The 22,511-nt window shown below is 36.8% G+C and overlaps 1 protein-coding gene across 11 annotated transcripts in view; it reads left to right on the top strand.

Moving 5' to 3' along the window:
• The window catches only part of ZNF385B (zinc finger protein 385B), a 154,647-nt gene that overhangs the window by 50,395 nt on the left and 81,741 nt on the right, over positions 1 to 22,511 (top strand). Inside the window, exon 1 of one of the 11 annotated variants that reach the window (XM_052675550.1) lies at positions 19,112 to 19,169. The exons of the other annotated variants lie outside the window; for them this stretch is intronic. The gene's annotated coding sequence lies outside the window, so the exon portion shown is untranslated. Of the gene's footprint in view, positions 1 to 19,111; positions 19,170 to 22,511 lie in introns of those variants that run through there. 11 annotated transcript variants of the gene reach the window in all.

Raw genomic sequence — 22,511 nt, 5'->3', positions numbered from 1 at the left:
TGGAGTCATTAACATCATTGTCTTTAGGGGTGCCTGTAGCTGATCTGCCTATTTTCCCAGAAGGAGCCACTGAAGCCAGTAAATAAAGCAATAAAATATTTCATAGGTAGTAAATCTTACACACCAGAAGAAAGTAAGATCTAAATGATTCTGAGAAGGACACAGGTCTTTCAAATGTTAGGAGATTGAGTTGTGTGGAAAGGGTATGGATAAAGAAAATCTGTGCTGTTTTTATGGGAGATGGTAAAGATTGTATCTCAGCAGACTTTCTTAAATGCTTTTAAACACTTCAGTAATGAGTAAAACAGAAAACGGAAGCAAGTCCTAAGCAGTGTCTTTATGTGTTTTCACTTTCAGTACGTGAACGTGGCTAAAGGAAATACCTGAGAGCAAGAACATATCCCAAGGAGATATTGGAAATAAGCAGAGTTTACAGTATTACAGAGCTTAAAAATAAGAAATCAAGTTCTGCAAGCAGTTCTGTGGGCATATGGAATTGATTCAAGGCATATTTCTTCATAAATGGGCTTTCAAGGGCAAAGACATGACCTAATATATTATTGAAGCCATTGTTCAAAGCATGATTTGATTTTCAGAATGATTTGATTTTTAGTGTTTTATCCAGTAGGTTAAAATAGCAGTGTTTCAATTTATATTTTTATAAGGATAGATATGCTTATGTGCAACATACACACATGTGAAATCCAAAAATAGTTAAAGATAATTCCTGAGCACAGAACTGAGGCAGGCAGAGAAGTACTGTGCTGGTAATCTAAGCAGTGATAGATGATTACATTGAATTGCAATTAGTTCAGAGCTGCAAATATTCATAATCAGGGCATAAACTGTTTGTTTCTCTTCTCAGTGTATTTTCTTTTATGCTTCAGCATAGCATATACAGGGGAATTCAGGACTGCAGTGTCTTGCAAGAGCAGAAAATATGTACCAGTTCAAACCACTGAGGTATATGTCTGTCTTACATGTCTTTCATAAAATAATTGCAAAATTTGATTACTGCAGTTCAAAAATATGGCAAGTTTTTTTTTCAGGAGGAACGTGTGGAAGTATGTATTTATATCTTATCCCTAGTGTTCAAGGTCAGGTTGCATGGAGTCCTGGGCAGCATGAGCTACTGGGTGTAAACCCTGTCCACAATAGGGAAGCTGGTGACTGTTAAGGTTCCTTCCAGCCCAAACCATCTTTGATTCTGTTTTGAAAGTCAATAATTTGTGTCTTCGACTCTAATTTTATTGCATTCCTATGGTATCCTCAGAATATTTTTTCTTCCTTGTGTGTGTTGCAACTATTAATCAGATTAAAATTTTATGTCTGCCAACACAGAATTGTTTGCTAGTTACCTATGAGTTGTTGATATGGAAGCTAAAGAAATGTGTAAAATTTTGTTCTGTTCATTTTAGTACGCACTCCTGAGCACTTATTATAATGAATGGGCATCGAGTATGACGTCTCAAAATTACTTTCAGAAGTAGTGAGCGCTCGTGTGTAATTCTTACTTAAACAGGAGGAAACTGCAAGGAAGGAAAATTTTATGAAGTAAATATATAATGATATATGATGTATTTTGGGATATGTGTGCGGAGGAGGATATAGGTACAACAAATCTGAGCACCCTTATCTTGTGCTTGCAACACAAGGGGTTGAGTTGTTGAGTGGTTTTTTGTTTTGTTTTGTTTTTTAAATTTGTTGTTGTTGTTTTTAACTCTATGAATCTGTGGCCTTTGTCAACCACTATGTTTGCTCTAATTTTTGTCAGCTGAGAATAATGATGTGACTGTGGCTGTTGACAGCTTGGACATACTGTTAGGAAGATTTCTTCCAGAGTGTATTCCCTGTGAATGAAGGTGTCTTTTACTGAGGGAGCAGATATTTGCTGACAGTTCTTGGGTTCTATTTATGCTCTGAAGGACTAAGCTGGTCTTTACTTGCAACTGGAAAGGCAGTGACTGCCTTCATTATTTATTATATTAAAGATTTGTCTGCTTCTCCAAGTGTAAGAGAATGCAGAGCAGAGAGCTAAGGAGACACAACATACATCCTTGAAATGACCTGGGTCTGCCTGATCACCCTTCTTTTCTCATGCTGACAATTAAACCTGTGTCTCTTTCCAGTGCAGTGAATTGAACTTCCTGTCTAGATTACTTGTTTTGAATTGGAATTTTAACATGGCATATTTCACAAAAGGAAAGTGATTTTTTTTTTTCTTCTTTTCCATGTGTTGAAAACACAATCTTGGTAAGCTAATTTGACATTAGGTAGGTGTTACTGTCTACTCCTTTCATACTTTTTCTGTTATATTAAGTTTAGCCTGACAATGGCTGTGGAAGGGAATGCAAAATTAGCATTGGCACTGTGGTGGCATTGTCCCTAGTGTTGGGGGACACTGTTTGTAGGGAATCCTGCTATTCTGAGTTTTTTTTAAAGATGTTGGGTTGGTCTTGTTTACATAGCTTGTTTGTATCTTTAACATGTCCTGTATAGTTGCCTTCAGATATTCTGTGTTGTTCTATTATCTTCTCAACTTAGCAACTGATCAAAGTAGAATTACCACTTGCTAAATTAGATCTGTGAAGAAATGTTCCATTGTAGCTTCATGAAACTCAAGCTGAATCACAGTGTCATATGAAAGTATTGTGCACAGTTTAGCTGTTGCACAAGAATAAACTCTAGGTTATGCCAACTGCTAATATTAATTAGTTTTTAAATTCCATCTCTGAGGCAGAGTTACAAATCGTGCCATAGAAATCCGTAGAATTTTGCCTTTGAACCTTTGAGACCTTACAGTTTTTTGAAGTTTTCTGTTTGCCAAGCTGCTTTGTACTGAGTGCTCTTCAGGGAATGTGTTTTTGGCTCACTTGTTTTCTGCTCCAGAAATGTGTTCCCGATTTCCTTCTTTGAGATGGTCATGTACAAAGAATTGAGGAGCTTGAAGTTTTTGCTTTTGGCCGGACTGGACTGTCTTTACACACATGCAGAAAGCATTAAGCTATCATAGTATATGAATATTATATTTGCAAAAACCTGTATAATATTGCAAAATTATGCTTTGTGAATGAATTAGGTCTTGACTTTAAAATCAGTAGCTGCTTTTATTTGTGATAGACCATAGGAATGAGTAATGATAATTTTAAAAGAAAAGCTTGATGCTACAGAGCAAGTTGGTTTACAATCTGTGTTTAAAAAAAAAAAAAAAAAAAAAAGATGCAACCCAACTCCCCCCCCCCCCCCAAAAAAAAAAAAAAAAAAAAAATTAAAAAATCCCTGTTTTTCTTGTGAAATAATATGAGTCTAAATTCATCTGCTAACATGGAGCGCACTTTTTTCATTCAATTACAGCTTTATGTTATTGTTGGGGGAAGGGAGGGAACTGGTATTAATTGAAAACTTCTTGATTGTTCATATCGGCAGTGTGAATATTAAAAATTAGTACAGCCAGGAATACTCAAGTTCATCCTGTGCATATCAGCTTAACGGTTAAGCTAAGCGGCATACATCTTTCAGCAAGGATTAGCATGGCAAGGTTTGCAATGCAGCAGAGAGCACTTAGTACATATGTTTAAGTTCATGAGTAACTGTCTTGAATCTTTCTAGTTAAAGCATGGGTTTCTCTGCAGTTACTCAAAGGCAGTAAAAAACACTGCAGCCTCTGTATCCTGGAGCCTTACCACTGGTACTGGCACTATTGGGATTGTAGATTTCAGTAAGATCAAATGCTGAGGCACATTTCGTGAGATGAGTCAGGTTCTCCATCTGGTTTTGCCAAATCCTGAATAAGATGTAAAAAATTTCATGTTCAACGTGTCAGAGTTAAAGACTTCTTGGAACAGGTGCCACTTTATTTGAATTCAGATTATATCACCTTTTTTGAAAATTTTTTCTATGTTTGTGACTTTGGTAGATAAACTTGCATTTATAAGTAATGCTACAACGCGATTTTGTTGAAACATGCTGTACTCAACAGCTATATGAGAGGTACTGATGTGATAAAGCTCTACGCAATTGATGGAGAATGGCTTCTAATGTGTTTCTATTCTATAAAGGTTCTATTTTCATTTCCCAAAGTTGATTAAATAAATAAAGGCTAAAGTAGATGAATTTCTATGGTAGAGTGGATTTGGGGTTTTTAAGATCTAACAAAACTTATTCTAACTATATCAGCAGTGCTACTCAAATTCAGGCAATATGTTCTATTATTTAGCTTAATTCAAGGTTTCAATTTAGCTGATAAACCTCTCAGTTTTTACCTAGTTTTATTCTTTAGTGCCAGACTCTTAGTTATACGCAATTTTGTCTTGAATAATTTCAACAGGAAAAAAAAAAAGAACTTCTGTGCTGAAGTTCTCATTTGATGTTGAAATAACAAATCTCAAATCAGCTCTGAGTCGATGTGATAGAGGTATGCAGCATTGCTGCATGCTTTTGTTTATTGTTGCACACGTATCAATGTATACTAAAATTACAAAGTGTAAGAAACTGCATGCTTCCTAGAATACCTCCTAGTAATCTTTTTTCCATTAATGCCATTCACATTTATCATAATAAGTATACATTTTTTTAGATTTACAGCATTTTGAGTTTTATTTATTTGTATTTAAACAAAGTACATTCAAAACCTTCAAATCTTTACAATATTAGGTGTGTGATTATTTTGGAAATTTCATTTTGTTTGAGAACACTTGCAGGTCTTGTGATTACAGTACTGAAATTTAAGTCAGTATCTCGGTAAGATTTATGCATTCAGTGAATGTGTGGCTTATCAGAATTGCTTAAGACCAAAGAATTTCTGAACGTTATCCTTAAAATAAATAAGTAAACAACACTTTCATCCAGGTTAACCAAAGGAGAGTGGGCAGGGTAAGAGGCTCTGTATTTTGCTAATCTACTTAATTATCATCTGTGTTTGAGGTACAAAAATGAGTAGGATTTTTTCATTCATTTCCTGTAATTATAACTAAGGCTCAAGAATAATAGGCTTGTCATTTTTTTCCCAGCCAGCGCATAACATGTACATATGTCTGAATCAGAACAAATAGCTGTATTTCTTCTGAAATAAAAAGAAAATGCATATTCGAGATTTATATCACTTCAGTGGTATCCAAATAACTATTTTGTTATTGCAACTCTTGCAGTCGTTGCTATTGAAAACCAATTTAATCCTGGATAATGCAGTATTGGTATTTTTCACTCTATATACTTTCCTATATAAATTAAATGTCAGTCAATTCATATGTGTTATGCTTTGTTTTTATTTGAAATTCCAGAGCTTATTAGTACATGCATAGAATAACTGTGGGCCACCATACTTTACTGGGATGTGCACTGAGCACAGCTGCACAACAGTGCAGTCCTCCTCGATGTGTGAAATGGTGCTCTGGACAAAACCAGAGCACTGACAAATTACAAAGCAAACTACAGGTTAAACTGCAACCAGAGTAAATATTTGAATAGAAAACATGGAGAAGAAGGTGCTGTAGGGACATCATAGCAATATCAGAGAAGAGCCTGGAAGTACAATCCCATTGATTTTATTCTTATCGTGATGACCTTGTAGTTTGCATTAATGACTCTTGGCTGAAGAGTTTGTGGGTTAGTTCTGTTTGTCTCCATTCAAAGAGAAGGAAAAGTACTGTAGAGCTGAAAAAAAAAAAAAAAAAAAAAAAGGCAGACTAATATTTAGTTTGTTCTCCAGATCTTTAATATATATTTTGAATTTGCATAGGAGTAGGAACAATGAAAATGTATTTCTGTAATTTGGACAAGACTGAAATATACTTCATCTGTGTTAAGTTGTATATATTTTTTGAATGATCTCAAAGTCATCTGGAACTATAATAAGCCTAATGACTCTTACTGAACAGAAATTCTTGATGAAGCTGCATTTTGAAGAGGAGGAGGGGAGGAGGGAGTGGGCTCAGATTGATCTAAAAGCCAGGCTACTTCTCACCGAGTCATTCATGGTTTGGCTTCTGTGGCAGAATATGTTTATGCAGATCTGCAGATACATTTATCTAGCAAGGAACCTGTTCCACTCTGAGAAAGTAGGGCTGCAGAATCATCTGAGGGACTGATCTTTGTGACAGGTCGTTAATTGATTTTAAAATTGTCACAGTTTCTGTAACTGCAGAGATAAAAATGAGCATGCTGTATATCTTGTAGCTGACAGTAAGATACATTTAAATTTTCAGTTCCCACGTGGCACACCAAACTTCACTTCCATACATAATGTTAATCCCTTACATAATTTTTAATAGAAAGTTGGTCAGTGGGCATTTTATTGCTGATAAGGTTGTAGCTCTCTCATAAGTGTTAACAATCAAAGCACTCTGCATAAAATCAAGAAACACCAAATGATAACGTGATTTCCCAAACAATTTTATTTAAATTTCATGATAAGGAAAAATAAAATAGACTCATACTTTCAGCATAATTATGGACTTTGCCTATGACTATAATATGAGAATTTTCTTAAATTTTACACTTCTCAAAAGAATTGATGTTAGATGAGCAGAACTTTCATTTGGCTACTCCTTTATTAAGCAAAAGTAACTCTAATTCTCAAGCATATAACTGAGAAAAGAGCAGGATTTACCCAATTTGAGGATGTTCCCTGAAGGAATGCTCTTTGTGACAAGGGAGAATAAAGCACAAAGTGTTAAAGCCAAAATATTGGGGGGGGGGGGGGGGGGGGAGGGTTAGGGGGGAACAACTAAACAACAACAACAGAAACTACCTAATAGATAATTACAGAAATTTAATAAGGTTTTGATGAAGTTTGTGTTTTGAATATAAATTATGCAAATATGTCTGCTCTTGTGAATTGAGTGCTAGTATCCTCTTCAGTGAGGTGGCTAAACATGCTTAGGCATGTTCTCTCTTGCACAGGCATGGAATAGAAATAATAATAATAAAGAAAGCAATACAAAACAAAATTCACACAAACAAAAAAACAACCCCAAAGCAACAAAACTAATCAAGCAAAATGAATAAACAAAACCTTTATGGAAGGCGTTAATGGGGGGAAAAAGCCATAATGGCTTCTTCATGAAAGTGCCATCTATTACAAGCAATATTAAGACTCTTAATAATAATCAGAAAACACTTGATCTCTCGCATGCTATTGCAACAGAGATGTTTGAAAGAATCTGATCAACCTTTAACTGGTTTATTTCTTGAAGATGTCTGAGCAGCTGTGTCTAAATTTTAAGCTAATTTCTTCTGTTGATGGGCAAACCTGTTATACCCTGAACTAATATTTAGCAGAATTTATTTCTGTTATTTTTTCACTTAAGTGTTAATGACGTTAAACAGAACCAAAGTGGCAGATGTGATTATAGCAAATACCCAACATTATAAACAGTTTTTTTTGTCACCCTCCCCCCCTCCCAACATTCTGCATCTAAGGATTACAAAGTTGGTGTGCATTTCTGCTGTCCTTAATGAATCCAATGCTTTGCTTATGAACATTTAACATTATTCACTAACAATTATACAATGTCTCCAGTTTGTCTTTCAGTAAACTGTTCAGATGAATAGAAATAATTTGGCATTATTGTACAGGTGGGTTTTTTTTTCTTTTCTGTTGCTTCTCTTATGATACTGTGGTTGCTTAAACCTCTCTTAGGTATCTTGGTAAGATACTCCAGGAAGGACATTTACTTTGAACTACATTTCATTAAGTTCTGCTGGAGTTCTGTTTATTCTGTGCTTGATTTTTTATTTTTTTTTTTTAGGTCGTATGGCTATTAAACAAAAAATTGACACAGTAAAAGCACCTCGGAGCAATTTTGTTGCTGCAAATTGGCCAAAAAACTTTGCAATGACTTCATTAAATATGATAGCAGTTATTTGGGCACATCCTGTTCCACATTACATGCTAGTGATGTATGTGTGATGTGTATTATAGCACCCTGTGTGTCTACGGCTCCCAGCTGCATGGGATCATGACTAGTTTGGAGTACAATAAAGTGACACTGCATTAAGCGAGAGTAAGTCAGAGATGTTTTTCTTGAAGTTGAGCTCATCCCAAGCTAGTGCAATCCATCAGCTTGCTTGTTCTAGTTCCTCCTCTGTTCACAATTTTGTCATCTCCTTATTCTGTTAGTAACAATGTATAGTAATTCATCCTCTGATTTGTTCAAAATTTCAGCAACAGAGATTGTTAGAGTACTTATCTGTTTTTCAGACATTTTGGTTGGGAGGAGGAATGGTTTTCTCTGCATAGAAAGAGTTAAAACCAGTTATGAAGATTTTGAGGTACAGCTGCCATCTTATTGCAGTCTGTCTTATTATGATACTGCTTTATCTGAATGCATATGGGGGAGGAAATCATTTATGAAAGAAGTTTAATAGTGAAGTAATAAAGTTCATACAAGTATGGTAGGGAAGAGGAAAGAAACTGACAATTTATTACACTGAAAATTGATATAGCTTTTTTTCCCGAAGAATTACATTTTTGCTGGGTGATACAGAAGTGGGACATACAAGATGAATGAAAGATCTATCCCTTTACTTGTGTTGGGTTTTTTGTTCATTTCTCCTCCTGTTTCAGTATCTGAAACTGAAACCTAGAAAGTTGTTTCCTATTTGCTTTTCCAAACCTTGATTTTTTGCATGTTTTATTTCTATAATTTGAATATAAAAGTGGAGTTCCTATATTATGTTTGCAAGGTATTTTCAGAAAATACATAGAACAACAAAGATCTTGGAGGGGGAAAAAAAAAACCAAAAAAAAACTCTTAACTGGATCATTCTTGGACTTCTAAAATTTTATTTTCAAATTTGTAAATCACAGTATTTCACTTGGTGCTCATTTAGTCTTAAGAACAGTATTTTTTTTCTCAGGCATCTGTATCAGAAGTAGACTCTTGAAAGGTTTGTTATTGCCTGCAGGGATGTTCACAGAATCAGTTAGCATGGATGGGAATTTTCCCTTCCATTATGAGATATCTTGATGGTTCCATACTATTGAATTGTATGCCTAGGTGTCCTATCTATTACCAGCCAAAATTGCTCATCTTCTATGGACTGTGCTATATATAGTGACTGTGACATGGAACTTAAACAAGAAACTCTATACATGCAGAACTGTGGAAGTCATTGGAGAGCTGCCATGGTGGTTTTGAATAAGGGCAAAGAGGAGCTAAGTTCTCTAATAATGGTTTATATTAGTTTACTTTTTTAGTACATTTTTTGGCATCAATAGCAGATGTATTTATATTATAAACTTTATTGTGACATATTGCAAAACTGGTGAAGATTAAGCATGCTTTTGGGTTTTTGTTGTTGTTGTTTTTTTGCATACTGAGATATCAAGAAGTGGTTGGAATGACCAGGGCTAGTTATACTGCTCTTCAGTCTTTCTGTTTGGAGTATTTTCAGATGTGAATGTTCTTTTATTCCTTTATTTATACATTGGATTTTACTGATATAATCTGTCCTCAAAATAGAGATATGAGGCTGCAAGTTATTTTGATGCCAATCTTCATTTAAGAGTATAATTGGTCAGTTTTCCCCCTTAAAATAAAAGGTTACATGAAGGATTGAGACAAAGCTGCTCTGGCATTTCTTTGCATCTCAAATTTCCACCCAGATCTAAATCTGACTCTGGTACAGAAGCAACACTTGTCTCGTTAGTCAGTTTTCCTCTTGTCAGGAGCCAGTAATGCTGACTGATACAAATGGGTGTGAACTATCAGGAAGGGGCAGACATGTGACTGTTCAAAGTTTAAAAATAAAATAATGAGTTACTGTTTAGCTGATGTCTTATTGTGGAAATATGAATATTTTGCAGTTCTGTTATTATTATTTGATGTTTATTTACATTGACAGGAAATGGTTTCTTGGCTGCAGGTCCAATTTATTCCTGAAAAGTACAAAGATATTCTGTAAGGACTATTTTCAGGAGGGACCCTTCTGTTTTTTGTGATGTATTTGAGAATCGCTTCCCTGTACTGGTCAACCCCCTGGAGAGTGAATATGCTTTGTGACAAGATTGATATTAGTCTATCATCTTCCCTCTGTTTTTGAAGGAGTTAAAAAATATTTGAAATTCCTCTCCTTCTTTCTGAAGTAGTTATTTTCTTTGAAACAAATATACCTACTTTTAATGATGACTTATCAGCTGAAACGCTAATTTACCTGGGTGTCCTTCTTTAGCCTTTCTCTAGAGATCATATTTTTTAAAATAAGAAACCAAAGTCAGTTTTTGTTAATGAATTTCTCTCTAGCACTGAATTTTTGGAAGAATCCTGAGAAGAGGAAATCTTAGTGAGTTATCCCAAGGTCAACCATTTTTGCTCATCTTCCCTTAAATGTCTGCTTAACTTTTGGGTGCAAGTTAAATTTTCTTTTGAAACTGTTAAGGTGAAAGAAGATATGACATGCTCACCAGAGTAAAAAACAAGGGGAAAATGCAAGAACAGTGAATATTTTATTCTAAAATAAGTGCATGCAGATTGGGAGTGGGAGAGCTCCTTTCTCCTGCTGCCCTTCTCTAAGATTAGGTACTTAGATTGTAGTGCAGTCAGCAGCCTCAGTTAATCCATTCCCAGACAAAACAGACACTTTTTTTTTTTTTTTTTTTGCAAGAGGAAGTGAAAATGAGATTTAAAAAAAAAAAAAAAAAAAAAAAAATACAGTCCAGCATTATTCATACCTCTGAAAAGAGGTAGTGTGACCTAGCCTTGCAGGCTGCTCTGTGCAGCCCTATTTCTGAATGCTTGTGCCCAGGGGGAGTATCCTATGTAAGTACAGAACCACCTGAATAGTGACCTGAACTTGCAGTAAAGCAGAGCAGAGCCCAGAAGAGCAGGGCTGAGCTACAGGAAGTCACTACAAGAATCAGATTGTTCGGGGAGAGAAGCTTGTGAGTTTTCACACCCAAATTTGTATGCTGAACTGCTCTTTACTCCTAGGGCAAATTGTAGGGCAAATTTAATGACAAGTGAAAATAAGGCTTAAATGTTCCTCTGCCATGCTTGTAGGTAGGTGCTAGCTCCATCTTCTGCCCAGTATTGCATTTAACAGATAAGTAAAATAGGAAAATATTAGTCAGTTTTGCTCTTCTGATATTTGTATTTAGGTAGCAACAGTACTGAAATAACTGAATGAGATTCAGATTGGGAAAAAAAAAATGAATATGCATGTCTAGTATTTAAAGAAGAAAAGTGATACTTATGTGCTTTCCATATAACAATTAAAAGCTCAATTATGTTTTTATGGGCATAAATCTGTCCTGTCATGCATTGCAATGTATTGGGTATGTGCCAATGAGGTGGCAGACTGCAGTGCTAATCTGGTGAAGTACATACAAATTTCTGTTAAGAAAATCACTGAAAGTGTATGCCATTCTGTTGGGGCAAACTCTGATGGCTAATTAGGTTGCTTAAATTTATAACAGGTGTCTGGAATGACCTTACTTACTGCTGCCAGTACTTTAAGCTGCAGAGCTTAGATTAGCTGAGTGAATACTTCTGGTAAAGGAAGAGGATCTGATGTGAGCAGGTTGTCCCAAAGGGATAAAACTGGTATGTCTCTGACTCACTGGTAGAAATATCATAGCTAAATGCCTGTGGTAAGAGGTAGCTAAGGTATCAATAAGAAGCTCAGAGGTTAACACTGTGAGATTAGTGCTTTATCAAGACTGGAAAGAGAGGTTGTCATCTATATACTGAGAATAACCTTCTAGGCAAAAAGCATGATGTGACTCAGAGATAGTATTTCAGAATGAAGTAATCACTCTAAGATGCCCCCGCAGTTTTGGCTGTTAGCATCATACCTTACACAAAAACCATGTGATGTTTTAGAAGTGTTGGCTTTGAATGCTACGGAGCGTGGAATGGGTTTTTCCATCAAAAGTATAGGGACAGAGGTCTATCTGTGTGAGCCCAGGGCTGTGGTGCTGTTCCTGGAAGTAGAAGGAGGCAGGGTTTTTTCTGCTCCCATCCTGGAAATGCAGCCTGGAAATTTTTAGCCTACCTTCTGTACATCCTACACATATTCATACACAGCTTTAGGAGCATATGCTTGTATTCATAGTAGATATAAATACTTATGGAGTCTTGCAAACTTCCAAACAACGGTGCGCATCTGTGAATGTGCAAACCTTTTGGGATAGATTTTAACAGGTACAAATCTGCTTCTTGTTCCGATGCATTGGTACAGGTGCCATCTCTGCAAAGCCCATTCATAATTTGATGGCTCTGTAGAAAGAGAAGATTGGCTGCCAAGAGAAATTAACTCTGTCTTGTTTCAGTTATGCAGTTTAATTGCCTTTCGCACCTAAAGCTGAAATAAAAAGGAGCTATTATTTGTCACCGTGCTCAGGGGGAGACTGGTCTCCTTGTAGAGTAGCATGCGCCTACCTGTTTCAGAGGGAATTCTTTACAACAGACCCTGTCCTAATGTCCAGGCATTTAGCTTCCCTTAGTGCAGAAAGAATCTCCCCTGCCGTGCATAGCTGTGGATCTGCTTATCTGGCACATTTTCCACTTCCAAAATACCCTAGTGTGGATTCTGCTGTCCTGATGACTCTTCCTTGCAGCTTTCCCCCATTCTGTCATCTGCAGAGTGGCTGTGCTGATGCAGTAGTGTGCATTCACTCCAGCTAGCCTTGCAGTGGGTGTTATTGCTCTGCAGAAATACTTTGGGGTTCTACTGTGAGACATAGTGCAAACACACACACACACACACACACACACACACAAAAAAAAAAAAAAAAAAAAAAAACATTGTGAACGAGTAGAAGGATTCTGTGTACAAGAAGAATGAACAAAGAGGTCAGTACTGTACCTGCCCAGAGAAAATGATTAATGCAAAGACCAAGAGAAGGAGAATTGAGAAAGTAGCAAATAAAGAGAAAGGACTGAAGGGAAGGGGCTTTGGGGAATGTGCCTTTCTAATTTGAAGAGGCTGTGTGAGAGAAGACCAGATCCAATGCGCAGTCACAGAACAGACATTTCCCTTCACATTTAAAGAGGAGAGTTGGAAATTGTATTTCTCAGCTTGTGCCAGTGAAGCAACTCAGCTGCTGGAAGCAGGAGGTGTTTCTCTGCATCTGTTTTACAGTTACAGCTTAACACAAGTGCTGAGTGAGTTGCGCTGTGTCACAGTTAAGCCATGCCAGAAAGCCCAAATTATGATGAGACCGTTGAGCCTTTTCACACTGTATTTTGTCGGAGGTGTTTTCATCCGCGGGAGTTTCCCGTTGTGCCCTGCCATTAAATGAAGATGTCCATTTGGAGAAAAAAGGAAGTTGAGCAGAAGCTGACATTGATGTCTCATAAGTTTGCCAATAATTTCCCTAACGAGTGTGCCTGTGAATCAGGTGTGGTAGTTCTTTGCACAGTTCCATTTCTTTTCTTATTCTTCTTGCGTCAGGATGTTGTTTTTCTCATGCCATAGCACTCAACATCAGAAGGTGACCATGGGCCTTGGCTAGCACAAATTTAAGCGAGGCTCTGTGTGATTGTTTACTCTGACTATCACATTTAAAAAAAATAATAAATTTTTCTGGCCAAAAATATGAACTTTAATCAATATGATTTTTAAAAAATTTATATGAAACAAATCTGTGTATCAGCTGGAAATAGTCATTTAAGTAGGATTAATAGGGTTTAAACTATCAGTCCTTATTATAATATACCCAGATGTGTTATTCATTCTTTTGGTTTGATTCTCTCACTAGAACTGCCTTTATACTTCCTGACTATGTTGAACTTTTTAGCATATTAGTCCTTGCAAACAGTATGCATGTTTCTCTCTTTTTTTCTTTTTTCTTTCTTTTTTTTAATTCCGAAGCCTCTTACAGTCATTCACAGGATTTGAATGTATTTTCAATGTAAATGCTCAAAGCAACTCTCCTAAACTTCTTTTTTTGTGTCAGTACAAATGTCCTCATTTTTTATCATCAATCTGACATTTTTGAGTACAACCTTCTCTGACACCTTTGGTGATTGGTTTACTGAAGTTTGTTTTCCCTTAACAATAGAGAGAAGCATGCTGATTGACTCTTATTTATTTTATTTATGTATTTGTTTTTAACAGCATGCTCCTCTCCCAGAACCTCTACAGTATTTTCTGTTTTCTGGTGTCAAAAAGGCAATGTCTTTCAAAGTACTTACAGAGTTCCTTTCCAATGCATTCACAATAGCAGTCAAATACCTCCAGTAGCAAGATAAGGTTTCTTAGTGGTATCATCACATACCACTGTGAGCTTCCCCCTGTAGCATTGTTGAAAGTTCTTGTAGTAGCCCAAATCCATGTCCACTGCTCTCTTTTCTTCTCTGAAAGCATTCATGCTTTTTTTATTTTTCTTTTCCAAGTGCCATTTCCCAGCCTGAATTGCACCACAATCAAGAGGGCACTTGTTCCTCAATGACAAAGCGCTTTGTCAATGGCATTGCACTGTTACACCTTTTGTTCCATTTGTTGTTCTCATTTGTTGTCTTTTTTTTTTTTTTTTTCCTTTAATGTTGTCATCACTTTATAAAAACGCTGTTTCAGGAGCAATGTCACTGACATTTATCTGTTGTGATGGGATAACTATTTTCCAGCCCTAATAAAGATGTCTGAATAGGTCTTTTTTTATTTTATTTTATTTTTTAAAGCAACGGAAAAGAATGTGCCTAGTAGAGATGATTTGCTATTGTATAGCAGAAAATATCACAGGCATTTTTGGACAAAGTCACAGATGCTTTAATTCAATGTATAAGAATCGAGATGTACTTGTCTTCTGTATCCTTTTTGATTCTGCTTACATTGTAATCTCTTAGGTCAGGATTTTTTTCTTAGCTTGTGCATGCAGCACTCAGTACTGCAGAGCTTAATGTCACTTAGCACCTCAGCATTAATGTAATACATAACAATCATCAAGGGATGTTTTATAGAACTTTTTAGGTTAGCTTGCAGCTAGTTAAGCTCTGTGATTCTCCTTTATTCACATTGTTTAGGAACTCTTTACCATTAGCATTAAGATGAGTGTATATCTGAATTTTGGAAGCAAAAGCTGGAGTAGATAAACACATGATTAAAAACTTTGTTTTCAAATATAATTTCTTATGTTCTAAACTTTTTCTGGAGGTTACACAAATCTAATGCAAACAAACTTGGAGAACTAGAAGGTGATGCATCTATCAGAATCAGTGATCGCTGTGAAAAGGAGTGGTTAAGGATCTGATGTTTTACATGGGGAAGTTTCTGTTGTCCAGTGTTTGATAACAAAAGATCCAAAGCAGAAAGTAAATCTGTCACTTTCATTTTTGTGACTGCAGTGAAGTAATTACTTGTTGGGGTGATCCCAAAACATCTGCTCTCTTCTGAACCTTATAATAATGAACTTTCACCTCAGGTCAGATTCTCATCTGTGCTTGACAGTGTCTCCTGCCTGTTCCTATGTGTCTGTATGGTAGGATAACGTTATTAAATCACTTTTCTGACTTCTGTTTTTCTCATTTAAACCAAGATGACTCTTTGGCATTGCATAAAATGCATTGGATTAAAACATTGCTCAAGTGCAGCCAGCAGAAAGCCCAGCTCTTGGGACAAGGCTGCAGTGTTGCCTACTGACACTACTTCACTTTCAGTCCTGTATTGACTTTTCAAAACAAATCATGGGTGATTTGGCACTTCTTAGATGTAGCAGAATTTGGAGTATTGTTGTGAATCCTTTATTATTAGAGGCAGAATATTTGTGGAATTTTTCACTGAAAATAGGTCTTTTTTTTTCTTATACTAGCCTCTGGTTTAAGTCAGCTTCTCTGGAGAGTGCATGTACTTCATTAGTGTGCGTTGCAGTATTCCATCTATCTATTCATTGTGCATTCCCTGAGATATTAATTATGTTCATTTTAGTTGAGATATTAACAGTAACATTTCTGTACAACATATGAAAAATGTTTGATAGACAGGGGTGAGGATTAAGAATCATGATGAGTAGTACATAGTAGTATAGTCAAAACTGTACTGAATTTTGTCTTCAGTTAATACTACATATAGTAACTATAGGCCATTTTTCTCTTTTGTAAAAGTCTGCTGCAATGCTTCTGTATGCAGGTAGTAGATGTACTGAAGATACAGCCTAGAGAACAAGTATAACAAGCCCAAAGAGTTGTTCATGCACAAAAGGAAAGAACTAAGCCTAAATGATCCAAACATGGTCACACAGAGAAGCCTCTTATGGGTTGGACAGTAGGATGCTGTTATCACAGTTTGATGTTAATTTCTGTGGAAGTCGTAAGCACTAAATTTTGAACATCTGGAAGGCTGTGTAGCTCAGTGCTTGAGCTGAAAATAAAGGATGCTTGCATATACTGTTCGTTTTCCTTCAGTTGCATCCTGACAGGACAATTCTTGGAGTCCCTAAGTATCAGTCAGAATAGAAGCCTGTTATGCTGTTGCCTGCTAGGGAGACTTCTCTGCACCAAAGCAATCTGAAAGTTGAGAAGTAGGAAGAATGGGAGTCTAATACCAGTTCTATGTAGGTATTGATGGATTCTAAGACACTTTTTTTTTTTAATTAAAACTTATTAGTGAGCTATAGTAGAGAACCTATTGCAAATGTTAAAACTCCCATTTCTTCAGCAGTGACATGAAAGAGATGCCAGGAAAGCATCGGATATGTGTGGAAATATTAACTTCAGTAAAAAGATGATACTGAAGGAGTTGAACAGATGAACTGTTTGTCATCTTCTCATCCTTGGGTTCTGGGAGCTGCTTGTGAGCAAGGCCTGAGTGCACTCACCCTCAGCTCCTCAAGAGCTGCTTGTCTGCTTGCTTTTCAGCAGCCTCAGTGTACGTGCTCTTGCCAACCCCTTTACCTTAAGGAGGTTTGTGGTAGCAGATACCAGGTTGCTGTGAATGTTGTACCACGTTATCTTCTGGAAGGTCATCACCTGATAGCTAGATGGAGAAAAAAATGTGTTCATTTTTATTGTATTTCATTTATCTTTGTTCTTTGCCTTTTATATTTCATTGGTCCCTAATGGTTTTGCTGTACTTCCAGCTCTGCCCCTCTGCCTTTCACTAACCTATAACAACATTTTACCCTGCCTTTCATCCCATTCTTCTCTCACATAATATGCTGTGGTTTTTTATGTCCTTTTTTCCCCCTAACTTATCTCCTCTGAATTCTCCTGTTACTCTTTTTTTCTTTCAGTATCTTTTCTAGCTTTTGTTGATTCTTTAGCTCTTTAGCACTATCTATAATGCAACAGCTGCCTGACTGCTCTAAGCTGTTACTTGGAAGGTTGGTGTTCTCTGGCCTTCCTCATCACCTCATCCTCTCTGCTGGGCTCTCGCTAGCACTTTGCATGCCCTCAGCCATGAGGCTGTCTTGCTGGGAATATGGGGGAGCTGTGGCTGGACCAACACTGATTGCATACTATTGAAGGGGCTCAGGCATGAAAATAATCCAGGGACCTCCACAGTCTTAGGACAGTGGACTTGCTAGGAGTAGACGGGTATTAACATCTGTTTTAAATGAAAAGAAAACTTGGAGTTAAAACTCTGATCATCTGTGTTCTGGAAATTGCTTGGTTAATGTGAGCTGGAAAGCAGACTAAAATCCTAAAACTGTGGTTAGTGAGTCACAAGAACATCATCTGCAGCTAAAGACTGGTCTTGTGTGGGGCAAGCTGTGGTTAGCTGCTGGTGGAAACAAAGCTACAGTGTCCCGAACAACTACGTGGTCAAACCTGAGAGTACTAGTGGATTGTGACGGTGTTCACAAGAAACTATCAAGCATTGTCAAGAGAGAGACATTACAGACACTGAACAAGTGGAGGGAGTGGAGGAAGCATGCGTGCTGGTTCGAGGCCACGTAGCCCTTGCCATTTTGTCTTACTGTAACGCACAGATATACTATGTGCTTATGGAACTTATGAAACACTTCTGTGGTATAAAGTGTAAGTTTTTCTTCTTTTCTTTTTTTTTTTTTTCCAAAGTCATGATATCTCACAGAAAATACAAGTAGTAGTATTATTGTCAGCGTGAGAGAAACGTAGTATTTACTTGGAAATACTGGTCATCTTGCTAAGTCATTTGAGTCTATATAAAATCCACATAAAATTTCATAGAGGTTTGGTGCTGCCAATCCCAAGTGCGCAATGAGAGTGAGTCACATCTTCCAAGATCACAAGATTTACTTACAAATCAGAGGGGGTTTATTTTTAATTGGGTTTCATTTTTATTTGTCTTTTTTATGTCAGGATTGATTCATTTTTTCCACTATTTTTCTGTGATCATTACTGCTAGTAACGCCCCTCCCCTTGGTTAAAAAATAAAAATAAAAAATAGGAAAGGACTCTTAACAAGGTTACCAAATAATCCAGGATGTGTAACAAAATTGAGTAGTTCCTGCCAAGTCATGTTGGCAGGTTATTATCAAAGTAATGTCCTTTTTAGAAGAGAGGATAGGAAGTGGGAGAACATAGAAAATACTAAGAAGTTTAGGCTGAAGTTTCATGTGTGCTACTTTGAGTGACCAATAATCCCACCCTAGAGAAGGCCCTTGTCACTGGAATGTTTTATGGACTGCATCCAAATCAATCTGTTTAGAAGGGTTTTCTTCAGTATTTCTAGGTTTGAGGAAATTTCTTCCAAGTGATGGCATGCTTTTAAAAATCCTTTTCTTCCTCTCCTTCCATCCTTCAACTTTTCTAAAACCAAATGAGGAAATCAAGAAAATCTTCCCTCTCTCTGCATCTAAGGTAAAACACTGTGGTAGAAGAGCTCCACATAGATCTTATTTCATTATTCTCCATTTGTCCATGAGGAGTTGTCAGATATTATGTGATATAAATTTGAGCAGTTGGAGTAAATATCTTATCCTAATGCTCTTTGGTTTCTTGGTGAGATGTGTGTTTGTTTTGATAAGATTCTTTTTATCAAGCGTGTTTACTAGGATGGTCTTGGTAAAATTGTTTTGAAGCATCAGAAGTTCTACACAAACCTCAATTATATTGAGTGTACTGGCACACCCTGGGGTGAGGAGATCCGGAACAGAGACACCTCTTTCCATTAGGAATTTATGATTTGGGTCTCAGATTTCAGATGACTCAAAAGTCTTTGGCTTTTGCAGTGAGAAGAAACTTCTCTTCACAGCAGAAGCTGATTGTGACTGTGCAGAACCGGTCTGTTATGGGTGTCAGTGCACAGTAAGTACTTACTGTGGTAGCTGTAGCATTCTAAGCATTTATATTTCATGTTCAAATTAGCATTGGAGGTGATTTTTGAGGTATTCCATTCCAGATTTTAAAAAGTCTCAAACCTGCTCACTGCTGGTATTTCTTTAAAGGAAGTATTTTCACAGAATTTTATATCTAATGAGGCAAATTCAGGTAATGTAATCAGACACAGTGGAAAGAAATATCAGTCTTTCACTTCTGTAGAACCTAAATGTAGCCTACCATTTATATACTGAGTTGTGTGGAACAGAACACCCTGTGTAATGCAGGAGTTCTGTAGAGAATTTTTGCCTTCCTCAAAGATAGGCAATGAGCTAAAACCAATTTCAGGACAGCTGCACAAAAATACCTCACTTTTAAACTTCATTGTAAGGACTACTTGCTTTTTTTTTTTCCTGTGGTTTTGTTACCTCACATCAAGGTGGCACCAGCAGGCGATGCCTCTGCTTCACTTTGGTGTAGTCTGAAGAGGTGTCATTCACCAATGAGAGTGAAGTAAAATATTCCAGTAGCTTTATGGGGCAAAGCGCATTTCTCAGCAACTCGAATTCGAGCCCTACTCAGAACTCGAGCAGAGTCAAATAGGAGTTTGCAGGAACATTCCCTTTGCTAGATCTATTGTGCAGAGCTTTCTATTCTGCAGAACTAACTGTAGATGAGAAACATGCTCCTGGGTAAGTAATTCCATGCGGAGGTTGAAATCTGTCTCTCACCTAGCTACATAACAGAACGCTGTGTGCTTACTCCAGCCGTACGGAAGGGGAAACACATGTAGTGTTTTGCTGATTTGTTTTTAACAGCAGTGCATTAGTGAAAGATGTAATTGTTTTCTGTAGTTTAGAAGCTGAGCATCTGAATTAGGAAATACTAGCTTGTGAGTACCTGTGATCTATTTTTCTAGATACCTTTCTAATCTTTAGGTAAACTTCATCAAAAAGTTACAAATGCCAAAATCAGCATTTGAACTTTCTTTTTTTCCCCCTGTTCAGATGGTAATCCTGATATTTTCTGAAGGAAAGCTGTAAATGAAAATTTTTGTTAGTAAGCCCAATGGAAGAATGTATTGCTTAAATATTAAAATGAGTTTGTTTTTTTCCTTGTGAGCATGCTGATAGTTGACTCTAAAAAATTTAATGCTTGATTTTTGAATGTCTTTAATTTCCTTTAAGCATTATGCTGCTAAATCCTGTTGATGGGTGCTGTGTTATTTGTGGTTGTTGAAACTATTGTATAGTAATAACATTTGAAAATAGGGAACGCATTCTTGTGTACTTGAAAGAGTAATTGTTGAGCTTATGAAGTGTTAATGCATCACAGGTTTCACTGTACTGCTTAGCAGCGATGTTAAAAATGTGCATGGTGCTTTCGGAAAGTTCTTCTCAGGATGTGTTATTAAGGTCAAAAGCAGATAAATGCTCTCCTTCTCAAAGTCCTGCTTGTAGTTAGGAGATTAGCTTGTAAAAAACACTTTTATTTTGTATAAGGCAACCTTGTCTGGAGGAATGTCATTGGTATTTTTTTCAGACGTCAAAATAAATACTGACAAAATGCTCATTTGCTGTGAATTGAATGTTATAAAACAGCCACTGCTCTGTGTCTGACTGTCCTTTGTATGTGACAAATTCAATTTCATCAGCTTTCGTTGTTTTTAGAAGAATATAGTTCATTTCTTACTATACCAAAAAGATACATCATCCATTTACCATCATTTTTGGTTGTCACTGCATTTAACATTCTGAAGACAAACAAATGTCCTCTGGAAATGTTTTTAAGGGTTTATGACTGGCGTAGTATTTAGCTTAGTCCAGTTAAATTGTGTGGATTTCAAAAAAATTAGTTGCGTATTTGCAGGTGCTTTAGGCTGCAAATACAGAGTGGAAAACTCCTGTACTTGGAAACTCCTGTACTGTAAATAATCTGAATTTTGGCAAGGGTTGAGCAAGATGAATGTTGTCAGATAAGGGAATACTTCTAACCCTTGCTAGTAGCAGAGATGCTCTGACCCAGCTTCCTGTGAAAAGGGCACGGGGCTCAGAGCCATGGGGGCAAGAAGCAGCGGTGGGAGCAAAAAAGAGCATTCTGAACAGGACTCTGAGCATCTGATGGGTGTCTGGATAGTGAGTGCTATCCAGAAGTACAGAGATACTCCACTATCGCTTTCCCTCCTACAAATAATTTAAATAGCTCTCTCTGTGTGATAAAACCAGCATTACTACTAAGGAAGTTGTTCAGTGTGGGCACTGGTGGTGGGCAGCATGGACATAAAATTTGCATCATAAGTTTGTATTTAGATAGGTGAATATCCCAGATGTATGAACTGATTTCTACAAGCAGATACTTAGTTCTGTTCAGTACTTGAAAATTTCTCCCCTTTGGGGAAAGTTGCTTTTATGTGCCATAATGCTGAAGTGCTTCCAGCAAACTTTAAAATCATTGCATTCTGTAGTTGTAGAGAACATTGAGATCTTTTGGAGTGACTTATTCAAATATCCTTATATCTGATGGTGTACTCTTTTTTTGAATAAATTCTGGATTCATCCTAAGCTGTTTCTATCCAGTACTGCTTTAAAGAAACAGGAAAATATAATAATTTCATCACTTAAAGCAGCTTAAATCTTCAGGGAAAAAAGGGTTACTGCTTAAATTTCAGATGAAAGGAGCGTTTTGTGAATTCATCTGTGTCATGCATTCATACCTGAATTAAAATGAGCCATGATGTACTGCAGTTTCTCTGGAACGTTACATAAACTTCCCTGTTCTGAACCATGCAGAGGTTTGAAATGTGCAAATAGAACTGAAAGACGCTTTGCAGTAGTTTCTCCACAAGCAGGAAGCCTGATATTTACACTACAATCAATGCAGTAGTGGACACAAAGACAAGCAGTCCTCTCTCCTACAAAACTTGGTTTAACTGGTGAAAAGGTAGAATCCATGAGAACAACAACTTTCTTTTTAGTTAAAGATGGTTACGGTTAGGGATAAGTTTGGATTGAATTCTGCAGAACCTTGTTTGCTGAGATTTGAAGTTGTGCAACTAAAACAGCGGATTGCTTGGAAGTATATTTGGAACAGATTCCTTCTGCTTAATTCCTGAGATTTTGATCAGATCTTTCATTCTCACTTTTGTGAGACTCTGTAGATTAGCCAAGAAAAAAGCTGGTCCTGGAATGGCTTTCCTTGGCACAGTTTGGTTTTTTCTATGTGTTACATTTGAAGCTCCCTATAATCCTTTGTTGTGATGTTTATTTCTCTTGGTGCTGGCTGCCTCTGGGGGCACATTCTGCCTTAATGCTGGCAGGTGGGCAAGAGGAA

The sequence above is a fragment of the Tympanuchus pallidicinctus genome, unplaced genomic scaffold (assembly GCF_026119805.1).
Source record: "Tympanuchus pallidicinctus isolate F22 unplaced genomic scaffold, pur_lepc_1.0 scaffold15, whole genome shotgun sequence".
NCBI lineage: Eukaryota > Metazoa > Chordata > Aves > Galliformes > Phasianidae > Tympanuchus > Tympanuchus pallidicinctus.
The sequence above is the reverse complement of the archived record's forward strand: the minus strand, read 5'-3'. Positions and strand labels throughout refer to the sequence as shown.